General features: G+C 37.0%; 1 protein-coding gene across 1 annotated transcript in view; it reads right to left on the reverse strand.

The window, feature by feature from the left end:
* The window catches only part of PLXDC2 (plexin domain containing 2), a 469,330-nt gene that overhangs the window by 47,439 nt on the left and 397,842 nt on the right, over window positions 1–24,049 (reverse strand). The gene's annotated exons all lie outside the window — the stretch shown is intronic.

Consider the following 24,049-nt stretch of genomic DNA (forward strand, 5'->3'; position numbering starts at 1 on the left):
TAAAACTCTAATTAACTATATAATAAATTTAACTTTGATTTTTCTCATTAAACCACTGCCACTTTTACCTATGGAAAAATTGATTACTGTTTGAAAGTTCCTCTCTCATCTTCTTCTGGAAATTTTATATTGCAGTTTAATGCTTCTTTTGATGGGCTAGAAAGTCTGTGCATTTTCAAAAGTCTGTGCATGAGTTCAAAAGCTAATTTTCAAAATCTTTTTTAAACTGAAATTCTCTTTAAAAGAGTAACAGATGGACGCTAAATGACCCTCAGATAGTTTTATCACCATCTCAAGAGAACACACAGAATATCAAAATATTCCACTATGCCACAAACCAATATCATTTGGTCTGACTTTTACTGAGATGTTTTCCACTGTAACACCCATTTTCACAGAATCAGGAAAAAGAAATTAAATTTCTAAAGTAATAATTACCAACCCAAAGTCAGTCAACCAAATAAAGCTAATCTCTAAAGTCTTCTCTTGTTCTAAAATTCTGCAATCTTTGATGACTACTCAGGTATTTAAAGATCTTAAATTATATGTAGCAGGTAACTGTTTATGTGCACACTATGACTGATTATTTTGAACCATTAGAAAATTTGCTTAATATTCATAAAAGCTCTACAGCAGTAGATTCCTAATCGTTTTTTTTAAAGATTTTTAAATTTATTATTTATTTGACAGACAGAGATCACAAGTAGGCAGAGAGGCAGGCATAGAGAGAGGAGGAAGCAGGCTCCCTGCTCCCTGCTGAGCAGAGAGCCTGATGCAGGGCTTGATCCCAGCATCCTGGGATCAAGACCTGAGCTGAAGGCAGAGGCTTTAACCCACTGAGCCACCCAGGTACCCCTAGATTCCTAATATTTTCATTACTAATTTGCATCTTTGTTTTAAATATTATTTTTGTCTATTGAACCTCATTTAATAAGCACTGATTTATTTCTCTTATTTTAGATTTTTTGCTAATAAAAAGCAAACATGACTCCCTCCCAGAATGTGTGGTCAATGTGTAGTAACAGAATTCCAGATAAAGCAAAGAAACATGACTTCCCTATTATTCCTCTCCACCCTTTAAATTTTTGTTGTTATTGTTTGTTTATTATCTGCTTGAGACCCATGGTAGGTGTTTGGTAATTCTTCTCCAAATCTAATAAAGATCAATATCCTAAAGCTTTCCCTTACATAACTAAAATTTATTGTTGAAAGAAAATACAGTTTAAACAGTAATTCATTATATAAAAAGAGAGGATTTGGGGAAGAAGGAAGAGTATAAATATCAGGGATCTGTCTCCCTTTGTAGACAATAAGTATACTGGCAGAATGTGTCTGACAACTATCTTGGCACTCTGGACTCTTATCAAAGCCTTGCAACTTTCAGGAGAAAGGCTTGGATTGCAAATTACGGTTAATTTCAATTTCAGCTCTTAACACAATAGTGGCTACCCATCGTCCACCCCTCAGTTATGTGGCAGGCAGCTGCACACGTGTTCCTGAAATAGCATACAGGAACCAGGGCAGGCAAAAAGCACCCTGTCCTCCAGAGATCAGGGATCTGTGTTCTGACCACTAATTGGTGCTTCTCATCACAGAGGCACAAAGATGTAGCCATTGGTTTCTTGTACCTTCCTCCATTGTTGCAAACCCTTCCCCCTCTGGCTGAAGTAATTTCCAAGAGATTTAGAGAGTCAGGGCTCTTTTCACCCTCTTCCACTTCATTTTTCTCTTTTTCCTCTTTTGGGAGCTAGACAGTAAAGACTAGGACATTCAAAAACAACTGCATGTATGGAGTTAAAATAGATAGTGAGGGCACATGACTAGGAAATGGCTCAGAAAAGACCTGAAAAGACATTAAGATTACACCTCAGGCTGATCCTCAGCTAGAAACAGTCTGCAACAACAATAACAACATATAAGGCAATCAACAATAAACAAAAATAATATCAAAAAGCAGCAAGCTATGGGGAAGGGGAGGGGGAGAATCTGATTTCCAGAGTTACCACATTATTAGATTCAAATGTCCAGTTTTTAGCAAAAATTCACAAAACATGCAAAGAAACAAAAAGTATTGTTCATTCAAAGGAAAAAATAAATCAACAGAAACCATTCCTGAAAAAGAACTGACAGCAGTATAATAGAGTTTAAAATAATTGTCTTGAAGATGCCCAAAGAACCAAAAGAAGATGGGGAGAAAGTCCGGAAAACAATGTGTGAACAAAATGAAATATTAACACAGAGATAGAAAACGGAAAAAAGCAGAAAGAAATTCTGGAGCTGAATATATACAGTAACTGAAATGAAAAATTCACCAGAGGGATTCAAAGGCAGAAATGAGCAGGCAGAACAAAGAACCAGTGGACTTGGAAGACAGGACAGTGGAAATCACTGACTTTGAGGGACAGAAAGAAAAAGAGCTGAGGGGCCATCAAGTAGATCAACATGCACATTGCAGGAGTCCAGAAAGGAGGGACAGAGAGGGGGCAGAGAGAATATTTTAAGAAATAATGCCCCCAAACTTCCCAGATTTGATAAAAGACATGAATATAAACATCCACGAAGCTCAAGGGACTCAAGTAAGATGAACTCAAAATGACCCACACTGAGATTCATTATGACCAAAGTTTTGAAAATCTAAGTCAAAGAGAGAATTCCTAAGATAACAAAAAAGAAAAGAGTGAAGAAAGAGAAAGATGGTGGAGGAGTAGGAGACTGAAAGATCCAGGTCCCAGGAGTTCAGCTCGGTATTTATCAAACCATTTTGAACATCTACAAACTCAATAGGAGACAGAAAAAAAAAAAAAAAAAAAAAAAAGCAGCAATTGTAGGATCAGAAAAGCAACCACTTTCTGGAAGGTAGGACATGCGGAAAAGTTAATCCGAGACAATAGGTGGGAAGAGAGACTGTGGAGGGAGGGGCCAGCTCCCAGCAAGTAAAAGAGCACTGGAGCACAAAATTGGAAATTTTAGAAGTCAGCTCCACTGAGGGAAGTTGCTCCCAAGGCTTAGCGGGTGTTAGAGCCCTCCCAGGGACAGTGTGGTCTCAGGACCTGCTGGAACACAAAAAGACCAGGGGTGCCTGAGTGTGGCAGAGCTGCCATGTATCAGAGCAGAGAAGCCAGCTGCAGAGACAGAGCAGAGCAAGGGTGCTCTCAGCTCGGGGTTACCTTAAACTGTGATCCAAGGCACAGTTGTACCACTGCTCTTCTAGCAGGGACCCCACAAGTGGCAAATCCGGACAGACTCACCCCACCCCCACTTTCCTCCTCCGGGAGGAGTGGCATGGCAGTGCACTGCAGCAATCTGCTAGGTTTGGAGACTCCAAACGGGGACATGCAACAGAGATAGAAACACCTGGTCATGGGCCTGGTAAGCTCAGAGCATAGCCAGGGACCAGGGAGATGGGAGGGATTGACTGCTTTTCTCTGAGGGCGCACTGAGGAATGGGGCCCTGAGCACTTGACTCCTAGGGGGCTGGAGATTGGGAGGCCACCATTTTCATTCTCCTCCTCCAAAGCAGTATGGAAAGTATTCAGGAAACAAAAGCTCCCGAGAGTGAACCTGCACAGATTACTTAGTCTGGTCCCTGACAAGGGTGGAGCAATTCTGCCTCAGGCAAAGACATGTGAAAATCACTGCAACAGACCCTTCCCTACACAAGATCAGCAAGAAAATCCAGCCAAGACCAAGTTCATGGATCAATGAGAACTATGGAACTGCAGAGCTAGGGGAAAGCAACATAGAATTCATGGCCTTTTCCCCGTGATCCTTTAGTCCTTCAAAAGTAAATTTTTTTAAATTTTATTTTTTCTTATTCTATTTTTAAACATTTTTCCTCTTTCCCATTTTAATGATTTTTAAACTATTTTATCTTATCAATACCTTTTTAAAAATCTTTTAAAATTTTTATAGTTATAGTCACATTATTTTTTTTTAAGATTTTATTTATTTATTTGACAGACAGAGATCACAGGTAGGCAGAGAGGCAGGCAGAGAGAGAGGAGGAAGCAGGCTCCCTGCGGAGCCGACAGCCCGATGTGGGGCTCGATCCCAGGACCCTGGGATCATGACCTGAGCCGAAGGCAGAGGCTTTAACCCACTGAGCCACCCAGGCACCCCTAGTTATAGTCACAGTTTTATCCCTTCACTGTATTTAACCTTATTTTTTTGTATACACATAGGCGTTTTTTTCTTTAAAATTTTGGGATACAATTTCTTCTAACAGATCAAAATATACCCTAAATCTAGTGCATAGCTTTAGTCTAGTCTCCAGTCTAATCATATTCTTTCCTCTTTTTTTTTTTTAACCAACTTCTTATATTTTCAATTCCTTTTTTAGAATCTTCTATAATTTTCATCTTTACAGTCATATTCCATCCCTTCATCATGTTTACCCTTATTTTTGTATATATATAAGTTTTTCATTCTTTAGAATTTGGGAGGTAGTTTCCTCTAACAGACCAAAATACATGCAAAATCAAGTGTGTGGCTCTGTTCTATTCACCAGACATATACACACACACACAAAAAAAATATTAATATATATGTTTTTCTTTTTACCCCCAGGTTTTGGGTCTCTTCTGGTTTGATTAGTGTTTATTTTTCTGGGGTCATTGCTACTCTTTTAGTATTTGTTCTCTCATTCATCTATTTTTATCTGGATAAATTGACAAGGTAGAAATCCAACACAAAAAAAAAAAAAAGAGAGAGAAAGAAAAAGAAAGAATAAGAAGCAGTACCGATGGCTAGGGATCTAATCAATATGGGCATTAGTAACATGTCAGAACTAGAGTTCAGAATGACGATTATCAAGGCGCTAGCTGGGCTCAAAAAAAGCATGGAATACAATAATAGTAGGGGATTTTAACTCTCTCCTTACTGAAATGGACAGAACATCTTAGCAAATCAATAAGGAAATAAGGCTTTAAATGACATGCTGGATCAGATGGACATCACAGATACACTTAGAACATTCTATCCCCAAACAACAGAATACACATTCTTCTCTAGTGCACACAGAACATTCTCAACCTGGGTCACAAATCAGGTCTCAACTGCTACCAAAAGATTGGGGATCATTCCCTGCATATTTTCAGACCACAATGCTCTGAAGCTAGAATTCAGTCACAAGAGGAAAGCTGGAAAGAACTCAAATACATGGAGGCTAAAGAGCATCTTATTAAAGAATAAATGGCTCAACCAGGAAATTAAAGAAGAATTAAAAAAATTTATGGAAACAAATTAAAATGAAACACAACTGTTCAAAATCTTTGGGACACAGCAAAGGTGGTCCTGAGAGGAAAGTATGTAGTGATACAATCCTTGCTCAAGAAAAAAGAAAAGTCTCAAGTACACAGCCTAATCCTATACCTAAAGGAGCTGGAGAAAGAACAGCAAAGAAAGCCTAAACCCAGCACGAGAAGAGAAATCATAAAGATCAGAGCAGAAATCAATGAAATAGAAACCAAAAGACTAACAGAACAAATAAAACTAAGAGCTGGTTCTTTGAAAGAATTTATAAGATTGATAAGCCTCTGGCCAGACTTATCAAAAAGAAAAGAGAAAGGACCCAAAGAAATAAAATCATGAACTAAAGAGGAGAGATCACAACCAACACCATAGAAATACAAACAATTATAAGAACATATGAGCAACTATATGCCAGCAAATTTGAATATCTGGAAGAAATGGATGCATTCCTAGAGACATATAAAATACCAGAGCTGAACCAGGAAGAAATAAAAAATCTGAACAGACCCACAACCAGTAAGGAGATTGAAGCAGATATCAAAAGTCTTCCAACAAACAAAAGCCCAGGGCCAGACAGCTTCCCAGGGGAATTCTACCAAACATTTAAAGAAGAATTAATACATATTCTCCTGAAAAATGTTCCAAAAAATAGAAATGGAAGGAAAACTTCCAAACTTATTTTATGAGGCCAGCATTACCATGATCCTAAAACCAGACAAATAACCCATCAAAAAGGAGAATTACAGATCAATATCCCTGATGAATATGGTTGCAAAAATTCTCACTGAAATATTAGCTAATAGGATCCAATAGTACATTAAAAGGACTATTCACCACGACAATGTGGATTTATTCCTGGGCTGCAAGATTGGTTCAACACTCACAAATCAATCAATGTGACATAATACATTAATAAAAGAAAAAACAAGAACTATATGATACTCTTCATAGATGTTGAAAAAAGCATTTGACAAAGTACAGCATCCTTTCCTGATCAAAACTCTTCATAGTGTAGGCACAGAGGGTACACACTTCTGTATCATCAAAACCCTCTATGAAAAACCCACAGTGAATATCGTTCTTAATGGGGAAAAACAGAGCTTTTCCCCTAAGGTCAGGAACACAGCAGGGATATCCACTATCACCACTGCTATTCGACATAGTACTAGAAATCCTAGCCTCAGCAATCAGACAACAAAAGAAATAGAATGCATCTGAATCCACAAAGAAGTCAAACTCTCACCCTTTGCAGATGATATGATACTTTGTATGGAAAACCCAAGACCAGTAGTGCTAAAATTCATACAGGAATTTAGTAAAGTGTCAGAATATAAAATCAATGCACAGAAATCAGCTGCATTTCTGTACACCAACAGCAAGATAGAAAAGAAAAATTAAGGAGTTGATCCCACTTACAATTGCACCCCAAACCATAACATACCTAGAAATAAACCTAACCAAAGAGGCAAAGAATCTGTACTCGAAAACTATAAAGTACTCATGAAAGAAATAGAGGAAGACACAAAGAAATGGAAAAATGTTCCATGCTCATGGATTGGAAGAACAAATACTGTGAAAATGTCTATGCTAACTAATGCAATTTACACATTTAATGCAATCTCTATCAAAATACCATAAATGTTTTTCAAAGAAATGCAACAAATAATCCTAAAATTTATGTGAAACCAGAAAAGACCCCAGAGAGCCAGAGGAATGTTGAAAAAGAAAGCCAAAGTTGACAGCATCATAATTCCAGACTTCAAGCTCTATTACAAAGTTGTAATTAATCAAGGCAGTATGGTAGTGGCACAAAAACAGACACATAGATAAATGGAAGAAAATGGAGAGCCCAGAAATGGACTCTCAACTCTATGGTCAACTAATCTTCAACAAAACAGGAAAGAATGTCCAACAGAAAAAAAGCAGCCTCCTCAACAAATGGTGTTGGGATAATGGAACAGTCACATGCAGAAGAACGAAACTGGATCATTTCCTTATACCACACACAAAAATAGACTCAAAATGGATGAGAGACCTCAATGCGAGGCAGGAATCCATCAAAATCCTTAAGGAGAACACAGGCAGCAACCTCTTCAACCTTAGCTGCAACACCTCCTTCCAAGAAACATTGCCAAAGGCAAGGAAAGCAAGGGCAAAAATGAACTATTGGGACTCCCATCAAGATTAAAAGCTTTTGCACAGTAAAGGGAACAGTCAACAAAACCAAAAGAAAATTGACAGAATGGGAGAAGATGTTTGCAAATGACATATCAGATAAGGAGCAGTATCCAAAATCTATAAAGAACTTATCAAACTCAATACCCAAAGAACAAATAATCCAATCAAGAAATGGGAAGAAGACATGAACAGGTATTTCTACAAAGAAGACACCCAAATGGCCAGCAGACACATGAAAAAGTGCTCAACATCACTCAGTACCAAGGAAATACAAACCAAAACCACAATGAGATACCACCTCACACAAATCAGAATGGCTAAAATTAACAAGTCAGGAAACGACAGATGTTGGCAAGGATATGGAGAAAGCAGAACCCTCCCATACTTTTGGTGGGAATGCAGGCTGGTCCAGCCACTCTGGAAAACAGTATGGAGACACCTCAAAACATTGAAAATAGAGCTATACTATGATTCAGCAATCACACTACAGGGTATTTACCCTAAAGATACAAATGTAGTGATCTGAAGGGGCACATGCACCTGAATGTTTATAGCAGCAATGTCCACAATAGCCAAACTATGGAAAGGGCCTAGATGTCAATCAACAGATGAATAGATAAAGAGGATGTGGTATGTATACACACACACACATACACACACAGGAATACTATGCAGCCATCAAAAATTCTAAAACCTTGCCATTAGCCATTTTACACACACACACACACACACACACACTGGAATACTATGCAGCCATCAAAAATTCTAAAACCTTGCCATTAGCAATGACATGGATGGAACTAGAAGGTATTAAGCTAAGCAAAATAAGTCCATCAGAGAAAGACAATTATCATATGATCTCTCTGATATGAGTAAATTGAGAGGCAGGGGGTGGGGTCATGGGGGGTAGGGAGGGAAAAACATGAAACAAGTTGGGACCAGGAGGGAGACAAAACATACGAGACTCTTAATCTCAGAAAACAAACTGAGAGTTCTCGGGGCGAGGGGGGTAGGGATGGGGTAGTTGTGTTATGGACACTGGGGAGGGTATGTGCTATGGTGTGTGCTGTGAAATGTGTAAGACTGATGATTCACAGACCTGGTCCAAATAATACATTACCCTTGATCCAAATAATACATTATATGTTAATTTTTAAAAGTTAAAAAAAAAAAGAAAATAGCAATAATACAGACAACAAGCAAGGAATATTAATTCACTCATTTATTTAAGAGAGAGCAAGAGAGTGGAGGGCTGGTAAGAGGGACAGAGAGAATCTCAGGCAGACTCCACACTGAGCATGGAGCCTGATGCGGGGCTTGACCTCACTACACTGTGAGATCTGATCCGAGCCACAATCAAGAGTTGAACATTTTACTAACTGAGCCACATAGCCATCCCTGTTTATTTTATTTATTACAGAGAGAGCAAAAGAGCCAATGAGTTTAATCATTCCCTACCAAAAAAATCAACTAAACACAAAAGAAGACAGTAATGCTGGAGGCACATAGACACAAGTAGCAAAAATGATGGAAAAAGCCCCTCCTTATCAGTAATTGTTTTACATTTTAGTGGATTAAAGACTCCAATCAAAAAAACACAGATTGTCAGAAAGAATAAAAACACATGATCCAACTATACGCTGTCTATACAATACTAACTTCAGATCCAAAGACACAAATGGGTTGAAAGTGCAAGCATGAAAAATGATATTCCATATAAATAGTAATTAAAAGTCAGCAGAGGTAACTATACTAATGTCAGACTAGTAGATTTTCAATTCAAAAAGTCATGAGACATGGGGCGCCTGGGTGGCTCAGTGGGTTAAAGCCTCTGCCTTCGGCTCGGGTCATGATCCCAGGGCCCTGGGATCGAGCTCCACATCAGGCTCTCTGCTCCGCAGGGAGCCTGCTTCCTACTCTCTCTCTGCCTGCCTCTCTGCTTACTTGTGATTTCTGTCTGTCAAATAAATAAATAAAATCTTAAAAAAAAAGAAGTTATGAGACAAAGGACATCATGTAGTAACAAAAAGTTTCAATACAATAAGAAGATATAATAATTACAAACATTTATCTAGCTAATGACAAACCACCAAAAAATATAAAGCAAAAACTGATGAATCAAAGGGAGAAACAGACATTTCTATAATAATAGTGGGAAATTTCAATATCCACTTTCAATATTGGAAAGAACTAGACAGAAGATAAGTAAAGAAAGAGGACTTCCCACAATAAACCAATAGCTTGAATAGACATATACAGAACATTCTACCCAATGACAACATACACATTCTTCTCAAGTGCGCATGTAAGATCTTTTAGGGTAGACCATATGTTCAGTCACAAATTAAGTGTCAACAGGTGTAAAAAATAGATATCATACAAAGAAGTTTCTCCATCCACAGTGGGATGGAGTTAAGAAATCAGTAACAGAAATCAAACTGGGAATTCACAAATTTGTGGAAATTAAGCAACAAACTTGACCAATCAAAGTATTGTCATGAAATCATAAGGGAAATTAGATATAAATGAAAGCAAAAACACAAAAACCAAAACGTAGGAGCTACCACAAAAGCAGGGCTAAGGAGGGAATTTATAGCTGTTAATATTCACGTTAAAAACAAGAAAGATCTTGAATCAACAACCCAACTTTACAAGTTAAGAAACTAGAAGGAAAAGAACAAATTAAACCCCAAATTAGCAGAAGTAAGAAAATAAACAAGATGAGAGCAGAGAGAAGCAAAATAAAGAATAAAAAAATAATAAAGAAAATTAATGAAATTGGTTCTTTGAAAAAACAAAATGGGGACTCACACACTAGCCAGTCTAGCCTCAGAGTCTGGACCCTGAGCCTCTGATCACTAATCCCACAGCTGATAGTAAACTGTATTTACTGCTATTTCTCCTTAGTTCATATTATCAATTCTGGCAAAGAATTCTGAAACATCTTTGGTAATTTCAAATGAAGAAAAATTAACTTAAATATGGTTAAAGGATTAACATTGTGCTTTCAAGAGGGTAGGGGCTGTGTCTGATCTGTCACTTCTGTCAGACTATGTCTACTTTCATATGCACTGACAATCCATGTTTGTAAGGAGGGAAGGAGAGAGAGAGGAGGAAGAAGAAAAGAAAAAATCTGTTGAAAATGGGTTGCAGCTCTTGGAATGGCCATTTCTCCAATAAAAATCAAATAAAGTTTACAGCAATTACTTTATCTGGTCTTCAGTTACCTTTTCTCTGCAATGGAGTCAGTAACAGTAACTCTCCCAGAGAGGTGCTGTGAGAATCACCATTGAACACATAAAATACTTGGGAGAGTAAGCACTTAATTAATGTAGCCATTGTATTAATATTATTACTTCTACTATGAGGCAGTTTGAGGCAAATGATGGTGTCCAATTCATGACAGCACATAAACTATGTTTTTGCCCTTAAGATTTGTTACTTTTAAAGTTTGGCTTTATTCTTAAGTATGCTTGTATCATTGTACTTTGTGCAATTGGCGTTTTTTTTTTTTTTTTCTTACTTTTAAGAGTGTGATACATTACTGTCATGGGAAAATGGGATTACTTTAAAATGTTGCTTTGGAGAAAAAGTGGCAGAAAAAAATCTCCTCAGGTCAAGAGGGGAAGCCTTGACTTTTTCTTCAAATCCTATGTGTAATTCCATTCATTCATCCTACTATTCCTCTCCTCACCTATCCCCAGATCCATCCATCTAAACAGCATCTGGTTCTGTCCCTGGGATGAGTAGTCTTTTATAGGCAGCATGTCAAGTTTCAGCTTCACCGAAGCTGTGTGTGTGTGTGTGTGTGTGTGTGTGTGTGTACGTGCGCACACAAATTGGGAGAAGAACAAGAAGACACTTTTGAGTTAGCCTCAGGCTGCCACTTCCCAAGTGAACCAGAACCTGTTGAGGAAGCAACAGGCTTTTAAAAAGCGGTCCTTCCCAGGGAGAAGCAAGAGAGCCAGAAACATGTTTTATTCAGTAAGAGCATCGGTCAGTAAAATTATCCCCGACTTGTAGGATGTAAATTGCCAATCTTTAGAACATAAAATCATAACCGGATTTATATCTTGGAAACCTCACTCACTGCCTTCATTTAGGCATAAATGTTTACTTTCTCACTTATTACTTATTTATATTTTCAATAGTGGCTTAGTTTTACTATCTCCTTTCTAAAACACTACTTTGCAGTGTGGGTGTGGATGTGAAGACACCATTTCATGTCTAATGAAGTCTGTACAGAGTCTGGTTTGTTGCTGGTCAAATAAGTATTTAATGACATTTCTGGATGATGATTTTAACAAAATAAACAATCTCCATAGATTCAGAATAGTGCTAACCAGGAGACAAAATAAATATTGAGGGATCTACGACTGTGCATATGACTTTACTCTGCGTTGTAATTAGGGCAGACCATTTAAGGAGAAATACAACAAATTCAATTCCAAAATATTACAGAGGGATCCTTGTGTCCCAAGCGAGTGCTATTTCCAAATGCTTCGAATGGTCATCTGGATGGAGTGGCCATAATTACACAAATATTTCTGGAGAGCCCATTTTTCCATTTTCATATTACTTAAGCAAGTTTTCTGCATCTCTACTCTAGCTGCCTTCTCTACTAACAAGTATTATGATAGCATATAAAAGGTTGTTGAATCTGGAAATGAAGTGATTGCTCTATTCATGTGCTTTAATTTTAAATTCTTGCACTATTTGTTTGCAGGTTGGTATCGCTGTCCCATTAAATGGTACAGGGTTTGCACACTCACGGCTACCTGCAAACAGAATTTGGGAGATCACCCGCGTTAAAAAGATGACCACCTCAAACACAAAATCAGAATTTAAAAAGTGTAAACAAGTGCTATTGATTTTCATCATTAAAATTAAGTTCATTCACCTCGAGGGTGGACAGCTCAAACTGATTTCAATCCTTCAGAAAAGACCGTGAACAAAAATGTCAATTTTGGAAACAGTCATTCATTCCTGTGGTTCGACTGATTGTTCTTAGAGATGGGCATACAGAACTGGGTCAGAAAAACTTAAGCCTATTTCTGGCACAAACTTAAGCTCATGAAAGTCCATGAGTAGTTCCCAAAGATGACGAGTAACCTAGTCCAAAGACTCAGACTCTTACTCTAGTCTTAGAAGTATCTTATACTCTCTCATTCATGTCCAAAAGTGAACAAAAGTCAAACAACAATCCTCAAGCAAATATAGTATTGTGCACAGGACAATTCAAATCTTTAGCTTTTTTTTTTTTTTAACCTTATATCGTGCGTCCAAATGAGAGGAATTAATGATGAATGATAGTAAGATACCTTAAAACAGAGCCTCAAAGCCCCCAAAAGGAGGTAAATAGATATGAGAAAAGCCTATCAAATCAAGGCCATTTTTTTTGGCTACTCTGTTGAAGATACATTTTAAAACATAAATGAAACACAGAAAATCAATAGTACCAATGAGAATATACTCTCCTCTGATCCACTGAATGACCCACAAGTTCCTAGCTTTTTAATACTTTATAAAATGCAAATCAATATTTAGACATAGAAAAGGCTAGGAGAATTTTCAAATATATCTAAGCAATCTGCTATTTTGGGGTAAGTTTTAGCTACCATGATAGTAAAGACAACAAACTTTTAAAAGTTATTTTAAATATGTATTAAAAAATACTCTAGACCTCAGGCAAATGGTTTCATTTGCTGCACTCCAAGAAAGTTTATGACCTATTGATAAGAGGAAAAATGAAAGAAATAAGGACATAGAAGATAAGAGGAAAGAGGAGGAACAATTTGACAGGTTGTTTCTTCAAAGTATCATGTTCGATTTTAAACCTCTACGTCTCCTTGCTCTTTCTAAGACCAGTATTCTTATCAGGATTTATATCAGAAAATCAGGTGATACTGATATTTGGTGTTTAGAAGTATAGTTCTTCAATATGTTAAAAAGATTTTAATACATTGCTAAAGTGATCTGTACCCACTATTAAATTTTGCCAGTAATTAAAGTCCAGAAATAAAGTAAAACTAAAATAGACATATGCCTCATCTGAAATTTTATTCACTTTAGAACTCACTCTTCTCTTGGCTTTAAAATGAAACACTACAGCCCATAAATTCCACAATGTATTAATATCCTTTGGGGGCCCAAGAGACTCATGGGTTGGACAAAGTCTTGCACTAATCTGTACAAAATTCATAAATCTTATACACATGATGTCAAAATGTTCCTTTTTAAAGCTTCAGAATGAAGTTAAACTATGAGTACTTAGTGTTAGTCTTCCATTCTCGGATTAAAAACACACACAGACACACGACTTTCCCTGTGGAATATTATCTAATCCATTTATAACCTAAACCATGTAATGGAAGAAAATCAAGTGATAATAACATTTTTAGTTAAATTGACTTTCCTTTGGAAGTTTCCCTTGTAACTGATCTCATCTTGTTGCTCATCTATTTTTCCCCTTAGCGCTTTTAAATTTCTACATTCGTGATCATGACCTTGACTTCATTCTGAGTTGCTTCTGGTGTTTCTGTTTTTTTTGATGCTTGCCAATCTGTCAATATTCAGTTTTTAAGGGTCCCTCGGAACTATTATACAAGCTATACCTAATCCACAATACATGTCACTGTGACAATACATTCATAATTCACATTATGAAATCTCCATAGGAAAGATTAGGGTAAGTACTGTGAAAAGATATGAAAATGGGTGCACAAAGCCCTGCTAAGTGCATTATGTGTGGTGGGAACAATATCTGGCAGGGACAGCGGGCCCAGCTTCTCTCCTGCAGCCTGGGCTACAACAGGGCAGCTGTGAAATTCCGTTCAGGGAAACATAAGAGAACATTCTGGGCTAAAAGAGCTTAGGGGATGACAATCCTTTTTAACAATAATCCGTTACCTTTTATCTTAGAAAAATGAAGCTAAATAAGATTTCTGTGAAATCAGATTTTAAAAAATGCTTGATTCCATCAAAATGAGGGATTTTGGATAGCAGTCACTACCCAGCCGCTTCTAGCTTCGTTATGTGATTGGTGCTTCAGAGTAGGCACATGTGTGAGCATCGAAAAAGAGGGATTGACAGTGCATACAGCAGGCATAAGACCCAAAGTAGATCTCTGGAACAACCCATTATCATTTTTCACTTCTTATGTGTATATACTATTTTTTTTTAAGATTTGAGAGAGAGAGACAGAAGGAGGGAGAGAGAGAGGAAAAGAGGAGGGGGGGGAGAGAATCTCAAGCAGACTCCCCACTGAGCACAGAGCCCGATGTGGGGCTTGATCTCACAAACCTGAGCCAAAATCAAGAGTCAGATGCCTAACCCAGAGAGCCACATACGTGCCCTGTGTATGTACTACTTTTTATAGTCTACACACGCATTTAATATTTTCAGCAGCCAAGATCTTTATTAAGACCTAACTTTAAAACTTTTCTTAACATTAGCTTTCTATATATAAAGCTGTCCTTGAATACAGTTGACTTCTCCACCTAAAAATATATTTAAAATTTATTTTTGAAAAATAAGTTGTGTCTCTACTTCTATAAAATAACACAAAGAAAAGGAATCTTAGCATCTAAATTGCCCAGCCAAATATTAAACTACAGAGTTTCACAGAAATAGTTTGCTCTTTTAATTTCAGGCCAAGTCCTTGGCCAAGTCCAACCCTAAGAAATCAGGGTTTTAAAGCACAGAAAAAAAAGTAGATTTTCTTAATGACTATATTCACAGTGAATATGGAATACCAAAAATAAGGCTGATGACAGTACTTTTAAGATTGGGGGTTCAGAATAGAGTGACTCCTCAAACCATTTAATCCCACCCATTCCAGAATGAAGTCACCTATGTTGGCAGGTCATTTATACAAAAACCTATGGGTATCATAATGAATTTCTACTTCCCTACCAAATCTACCAGGTTTTCTCAACATGGAGGAAGAACCGTCTTTACCTTGCTCCTGTAAGTGGGTAAAGAGAAAGGTATGTCCAAACCACTTAGCTAACATAGACCCTTAGTATTTCCACTCTTCGTAATCATGGCATCACTGCTGGGTCATTAGCAGGTGTTCTTAAAATTATTCAAGGAGATTGGATCCATTCTCTCACTGCAGCTGAAGTGCATGAACCTAAGGGCATCTCTCTCATAAACAGTTTTTCCAGTGGAGAGATCAAGCTCTATTTCACATGTATACCCACCATTAGGAAAACAGGCCAGTGAGGCCCTTTAAGTGTTCACCCCCAGACCACAGCAGGAGCTGGACCATGGGACATGCAAGATAGAACCTATAGCCATTATTTGAAAAAACAAAAAGCCCAGCTGCTGAGGTGCAGTAAACTATCAAAATTAAATCAACCTTGCAGTGATTATCCGTATGCAACTTCTTTTGAAAAGTGCTGAATATTAAATCCGTATTATTAAATCAACCCCAAGTTCTTTGACATTTGAATTTATGCTCAATATTAATGAAAACCTTTGGGTTTCCTAAGAAAGCATGGCTTAATTTAGTTGCCAAAGATATCATTTTGGTCTCTATGTATGCCTTACAATTGAAACCTCAGTCCTTCATGTTCTCAACAACCATACGACTCTTTTGTTATTTATTGTGGTTTGATATATACTGTCCTCCGGGAGGGTAAATGGGCAGGACGACATGCATGTGCTATGCTTCATACAGAGAGAGAATCAGAAACTCAGAAAAAAAAAATGATTTGGGTCTGGAATTTCATTTTAATTTGTGTTACCAGATTGAATAAAGAGTGCCTACTCTCAAGGGTAGGAAGAAAAAATTAAAACAACTGAGAACCAGTTTTGCAGAATATTTATAGTTTACTGCTTTGCATTGATACGGACAAAACTTAGCTCAGATAACAACCCTAGCAAGGACAGAATCAGGTCACTTGCTTGAGAAGAGAGAAACTGTGTTTATCATAATTGCCTGCCCTGAGGTTCTAGAATATCACGTTTCCTGAAATACAAAGTTCCAAGGGTTGAATGTGGGATAGAACATGGTCAGTCTGGAAGGTGAGTTTCTAATCTTTTCCACCAAATAAGCTTTGTAAATGAATCTTACGGTTGCAAGGACCTTGGTCTCAAAATGTTGAGGGTCCAGGAGCCACCATGCTCATTGTGATGTTGATGGTTGGTTCTGTGTGCTGAGATGCTAGATATCTTTAACCAGGGGGAAATGGCAGACAAATAGCTACTTTGCTGACTGCAGCATTTGAAGCAATCCTCCCTGCAGGACAGGATGGCATTGGGAAGCACAGCACATGCTCTGACACGAGATCATTGGTGGTAAAACCCAGCTGCATTCTTTACCAACCATGGGACCCTAGACAGATTACAGAAATCCCAGGGTTTCCACTGCCTTGTGTGTAGAATGGGATTACGACAGTAGTTTCTTCATACGGTGCAGTAAAAATTCAATGAGCTAATATACAAAACCCTTAGAAATGAGCTAACATACAAAACCCTTAGAAAAGTGCCTGGTATACAGAAACAGCCCAATCTTCAGTAGATAATTTTATCATTATTAGCAACTACATGGGAAGGCTCCAAGAATAATTTAAAGTAAAATATGAATCACATAATCAGAAGTGTTAAATTTTACATCTACTAATTTGAGAAGCTCGTTTGCTAAGGGTATGCATTTTTCCTTTCTTTAGTTGAGAATTTCAAGAGGCTTGGAAGAATTTATTCATGGGATTTTTCAAAAAACTCTATCTAGTTTATGAGAAACTCGTTAAAATTTCTCTCTTTTCTTTTAAAGGAGATAAAACTTGCAGCCTAGAAAATCACAGATCTTATGTGTACAATATAACACATTTTAAAAATTTCCATGTCCCCTGAACTTTCCGTTTCTCTTTTCCAGTCAATTCTAACCACACCCCATCCCACTCCACCCCATGATGGGCAGCCACGAAACTGATTTCTATTATAGTAGATTGATTTCGCCCGTAATGAATTTCACAAACCGAATAATACTGTTTGTACTCTCTAGTGCCTGGTTCTTTTTGCCTAACATGATGTTTTAAAAATGTATCTGCATCATTGTATGTATCACTGGTTTGTTCTTTATTTGTGCTGAATAGTAATCCACTGTATGAATATACTCAATTTGTTTATTTTTCTATTGACAAACATGTGAACTATTTTCAGTTATTGGCAATGATGAATAAAGTTTCTAGAAATATTCTTGTGAATACTTTTGTGGATATGTTTTCTCTTGGATAAATACATAGAAGTGGAATTTCTGGATCAAAAGGAAGATATGTTATTAGCTTTATAAAATTTGTTATTTTTCCAAAGGGATTGTACTATAGCACATTCTGATTAGTAATGTAACAGATTTCTGGTGCACCAAAGCCTTATCAGGCTTAGTGTTTTGTCTTTTTAGTTTTAGATATTGTCATGGGAACATCATGGTATTGAGTCTCTTGCTTTTTTAAAGTCAGTCTGATAATCTATCCTTTTAATTGGAGTGTGTATTCTCTTTACTTTTAATATAATTATTGGTAAAGCTGGGTTTTTTCTCCCTATTTTTCTTCTTTGTGTCCATCCATTATGTGATCCATTTTCCTCCTCTTTTGTCTTCAGCCTAAACAAATACTTCTTAAAATTCCATTTAAATTTAGCTCTAACTTTTTTGTACTTTTTCTTTAGTGATTGTTGAACTTAATGTTAACATATATTAAAGCCACTTGTGGTTGAAATTCTATATAATTTTGTAATTGAAATAACATTTGGTCACAGAAATTTGTAGCAATATTATGAATTGATGTTAAATGAGGACTTCATCCTTACTATTCACTATACATTTAAAATCTTGCACGGTATTACTTGACTATGCAGAATAAAACTATGGTGAAAATTAGTCTTAATGGAATAGCAAGTCATTGAAAATCTACCTGTTGAAAAAGATTAAACTAAATTTACCATCTAATGGATTAAACTACTTTCTTTAATCACTATGTCTTTTTAAAAATAGCGTATCTTTTCTCTCCATCTTTCTTTCTCCCTTCCTTCTCCTGTCTTTTTTCCTTTCTCCCTTTCTTCCCTCCTTCTTTCTTCAGTTAGATCAGCATATTACATGATATACATGTACTGGTGATAGAAACACACATGAAAAAAATTAGTATTTAAGTCGCAAACCTTAAGAACAGTTGCCAAACTTTGTGGGCCCCAAATACACTTTGGCATGCCCTTTACACATTAATAGAAGGCCTCTTGTTCCATTCCCCTTGGAAATGTTTCATGGGTTCTCTCAGCTCCTAGACCCCACACTCTGACCTCTCACACTTACTCTCCCCATATTACTTTGTCTCCTACTACACTGAGGAAGCAGGATGCTCAGATGAAATTCCTTCCTTCTCTCTCCCACCTATTTCTTCTCCTCCTGTCCCTACTTGCCAATATGAAAACACTACTGGTCATCTTTTAATTCCTTTCTTTATGTCTTCTTTGTACTCAACATCTATAATATGCAAATAGGCTCCTAAAATAAAACAACATCATTAGCTACAGAAATCACTACTTTCTTTTTCACTGAACTTCTTGAAAAAGTAGCCTGGCCCTGTTGACTTCAATTTCCTTTTTGCCCATGGACTTCTCAGATTCTTTCTGGGAACTGGGCTACTGTGCATTGTAGAACTGTCTGACAAATGTTAAGTATTACCTAAATTAATGGTCACTTTTTCTTTCTTTTTTCTTTTCTTTTCTCCTTCCTTCCTTCTTTTTCTTTCTCTCTCTCTCTCTCTTTCTTTTTCTCTTTTTTTTTCCCTGCTTAGCCTGTATATAGCATTGACATTGACATTTTTCACTACTTTCTCCTTGAAATGTTTTTCTCTTTGGTTTTTGTGATAGCAGACTCTACTGGTTTTCTTGCTATCTCTTTAACTCTCTTTGCCGTTTTCTAAACAAACCTTTGTGTTCTCCATTTAGTTCTGTGCCATTCTCATTTTTATACCTTCTTTCTTTTTATACCTTCTTTCTGTGATCTCATTTACTCTCATAACTTCAACTGTCATTTCTATACTGATGAGGCCTACATTTACATCTTTTGCTTGTATTTCTCAAGTGAATTTTAAATTTGAAGAGAAAAATGCTCACTGGACATCTTCATTTGGATACTTCAAAGCCAATGAGGTTAAATTAAGTGCATTGCCTACCCTCAAAACTTGTCCTCTTCTGGTAACCTCTATTAAACATAATCATCACCCATTTAGATAACTAAGCTGAAGTCCTGGGAGCCACCTTGGTCACTTTCTACCTCATAAATCACACATCCAATCAGATATTAGTTATGTAGCTTCACTTCATTAAAAAGTGTTTCTCATGTCTGGTTTCTCTTCTTTATTCCTACTGTCAGCCACTATTCTGGCCTCTCAGCATTTCTTTTATGGATTACTAGTACAATCTCCTACGTAGTTTTGTTGGCCTCAGGTTTACTCCTTTCCCTCTGTTCCCCACAATCCCTCAAGAATGACCCACTAAATATGTGAAGCTTTTCATGGCATTCCCCTGTCTAGCGGATTTCAATGGCTCCCAATGTCTTTGTGTAAATTTAATCAACTCCCTTGACTGGCATAAAAGGTTATGAGTGCTAAAGCCCCTACTTACCTCCCAACCTCACCATCCACCACCACCCGTGTACATCTTTACCCTAGCCAAATAAAATGTGGTCACCCTTTAGTTACCCAAATAGATCTTGATGTCTCATGCTACTCAGCTTCTGTCTTTGCTGGTCCCTCTGCCGAAATGTCATTCTTCTGTTCCTTTTCTGCATAAATCCTTCATATACTTCAAAACTTGGATTAAGTATCTCTTCTGAGAATCTTTCTCATTATTTCAGTTTTATTCAGATGACTTTTCTCTGCCTTCATAGTTTTTCCCGAGTCTATCATTGTACTTTTCACACCACATTTAATCATTGGTTAATTTCTTTATGTCATCCCACTAGTACACTTGCTTCTTTATGGCGGCTACCAGACCTCATTTACCTTCGTATCTCCATCATTTACTAATGCACTAGCCGTGTAAGAAATGTTCCCTGAATAAATGAAATCAAGTCGAATCAAATGAACATAAAAGATAATTGGCTGGTGACATATATATTATTTTAGCAGCACAAGGCAAATTACTATGATCACTAGATATGTCATGCTAAAAAAAAAAAATTATAACTTTACACATGCTTGCCCCAAGAAGAGTAAAAAAAAATATTGGGTGGGGGGGAATGCTGCTCCTGAGGCCTCTTGTAAATCACTGGTTCCAAAATGTAATGATATATGGGAGTTTATTTCTTCTAACAGGCGATTCCCAACACCAGGTGTTGGGCAGACAGATAAAAGAGATGAGCACAGAAAAGAAGGAAGGTATCAGTCAGAGAAAATATGTAGGAAGACATTTTGCCGACGGCAAATGGAAAATATATCTAAAAGTACCTCTTAAAACCTTTTGAAAGTCATAGATGTGTATTTCCTGAGATGTTCTGCTACATCATTTCATTCTACATCCTATCATCAGCACAAACTCTGTAATTCCTACAAACCAACATAAAGAGGGAAAAGTATATTCCAAAGTGATTTCTTTTTCTTTTCCTATACTGGATAGTGATTTTTTAAACTATTAAATGCAATTTTTGTAGGTCAAATTTGGTAAAAAAAAAAAAAAAAGCAATTTCATTGGTTCAACAAAATACAGAAAGTGTAATGGTCTTTACTAAAATAATTTTGCAATAACTAAAATGGTCTAATTTTCTATTAATGACATAACAGACATATGCTTTAGGGTCCCCTATCTCTGCTGCACAAGATGTGTTCTCTCCATGGAGACAGAGGTAATTTGTTGTTTTCATCAATGAAAGCATTGTTTTATGGGAGTCATGACGTATAGGTGAGGACCAGTGCATGGATTCAGAGTAAGATATGTCACTCTTATTTTGGAGACTGTGGCATAAATAAATCAAGAATTCACTCAACTCCTGATACCCAAAGTGCTGTCTGTGAACTGATGGTGTTGGCATAGTCTGAGAGCTTGTTGGAAAAGCAATGCTAAGGTTTGGGTTCTATCCTAAAATGACTCTAGCAAAAAATGCATTTTACAAGACTCCCTCTTCGCCCAGTAATTCTGATGCAACTTAATATTTATGTGGCATTGCATCAGACCACTTGTTCACAACTCAGCTTTACATGGGATTCCCTGAGGGGTTAAAACACATGGATGCCTGAGTCCCAGCTCCAGAGGTGGATTTAATTGGTGGGAAGAACAGTCTGGCCACTGGGGTTTTTATAAGCTGGAATAATAACATTGGATGAGAATAGCTAGATTATTCTAATGCACAGAAAAAGTTAAGAACCACTACTCTGGGTGAAATTTTAGGAGAGAAATTCTTAATCGTAGGGGATATTCAAAATCACATTCGGTAGCATAAGACATTTTCACGTCATGGCACACATATACTTAGAGTAGAGTTAGTGCTACCATGAAAAGTAGCCAAACAAAGCAAAGGATAAAACCGAATGTCAAGATATTTTACAGTTTTTAGAAATAGAAAGTGAAAGATAATCAATAGCCGTCAAAAGAAAATAAGCTTCCCTTTCCGTACAAGACTGTGATCTGTGTGAAAGAAATAGACGAAACAAAAGGCAAGAGAAGGTGGGGGGAAAATGAAAGATATGTTACTTTGATGATTTATGTATTAAAGTAAAAAAACAATTCGACTGAATGATAAATGAAACACCAGACACTTGATCTGTCACTACAGACTAGATAATAAAAATATAACCTTAGAAGTATTCTAGTGAAAAAAATCAGAATAATGTTCTAACATTTTATCTTTGGGTGAAGAGTCTTAGGTTATGTTCAGAAATAAGAAACTAAACACAGAAGAATCAGAATTTAGACTCGCCATTTCATAGCAGCTCATTGAAAGTAGATCTGTATTTGATTCTGGAAATCAACCACTTTGCAGATTTGTACCTCAGAATTAACTTGATCATGTTCTGCAAACTGAATAATGTAGCTAATCCAGCATCTCTTTGATGGGGACATACCTTCTGACTCAAGGATGCAGCCTTTCAGAAACCAGGTGTAGCAAAATTCCTAGCAATAAGAAGAAATGACAAGCACAGAGCCACCTGCATAATACATCAATGCTCTCTGGAGTGCTGTTACTTTAAATATTATTAACAATTAAGAACTCATATTCAAATATGTTTTTAAAAAGACACTTATCCAAAGGAAGAACATTTGGAGGAACCAAGAGCAAATGTAGTTTTGGTACTTTGATCATTCTCAGTCAACACTTTTTTTTCTTTTTTTTTTTAGGAGATGGGGGAGTGGCAGGAGAGGGAGAGAGAGAATCTTAAGCAGGCTCTGTGATCATCGTGGAGCCCCAGGGTGGGGCTCTGTCTCACAGTCCTGAGCTCATGACCAGAGCCGAAATCAAGAGTTGGACGCTTAACCAACTGAGCCACCCAGGTGCCCCTAAGTCAACACATTTTATTTTTTTAAGGTTTTATTTATTTATTTGACAGAAGAGAGACAGGGAGAGAGGGAACACAAGCAGGGGGGAGTGGGAGAGGGAGAAGGAGGTCTCAGCAAGAGACCTCCTGAGCAGGGAGACCCATGGGGGCCTCAATCCCAGGACCCCGGGATCAGAACCTGAGCTGAAGGCAGATGTTTAATGATTGAGCCACCCAGGTGCTCCCAGTCATAACATTTTAAATAATAAAATCAAATCAAGGATTTTAGACCTTAAAATAATTTTAACATCTGCACTGTAGCAGAATGGTACAATTCATTTTGCCCAATTGAGTTGAATCTGGTTGAAGATTTTACTTCTTAATTAAAGGACCCTGCCATTGATTCAACTTGAAAACTTCCTTCAGCTCTGGATATAATTTTATCCGGGTCTAATCCTGAAGACATTTACGTTTCCATGTAGGTGGTAAGTGTCATCTGGAAGCAACCTAATCAAATGTCAAAGAAGGCATTTAATAGTTTGACCTACTATAATATATAGCTAGGTCATTCCTTAGAAATGTAACTCCTCTAGTAAGCTTTTGCCAGGATTTGAAAACCCAAAGAAGATGTGATTTTAAATGCTTATAACCACTATTCACAGAAATACATACATTTAAAAAACACATTCTAGAAACCCTTTCATGGTGAATTAAACCTGAATTTCTAGAGAAACCAAGAAGGCTGAAAGAATTTTAAATTGGATTTTGAACATAAACAAAGAGTTGCCCTGTAGTTTGGAGAACACCTGCCCATGATTGAGACCGCTGCTGAGTTCCACAGGAGAATGAACTTGTCGTGATTTTCATAGAAAGGATAAAATGGAAACTACTGCATCAGTACATGGAAAAGAAAATTTCATTTCCAAACACTTAGAAGTATCATCAGCTGTTATAGAAAAGGAAAAATAATATAGTAGGAATAAGTAAAATCCTTTATGGTGGCATTTTCTATTTGAAGTTTGATTGTAGGAGCTCTGTATTGTAAGAAAACAGTAATACTGAGAGGTTGTCAGGACTTGGAATCTGTATTAAGGAATTTGTATTATTAAATAGAAACACTGGTCTGCCACATACTAATAAAAACATAC

Source organism: Mustela putorius, unplaced genomic scaffold, assembly GCF_011764305.1.
Source record: "Mustela putorius furo isolate JIRA1106 unplaced genomic scaffold, ASM1176430v1.1 tig00000827_pilon_pilon_pilon, whole genome shotgun sequence".
NCBI classification, from domain to species: domain Eukaryota; kingdom Metazoa; phylum Chordata; class Mammalia; order Carnivora; family Mustelidae; genus Mustela; species Mustela putorius.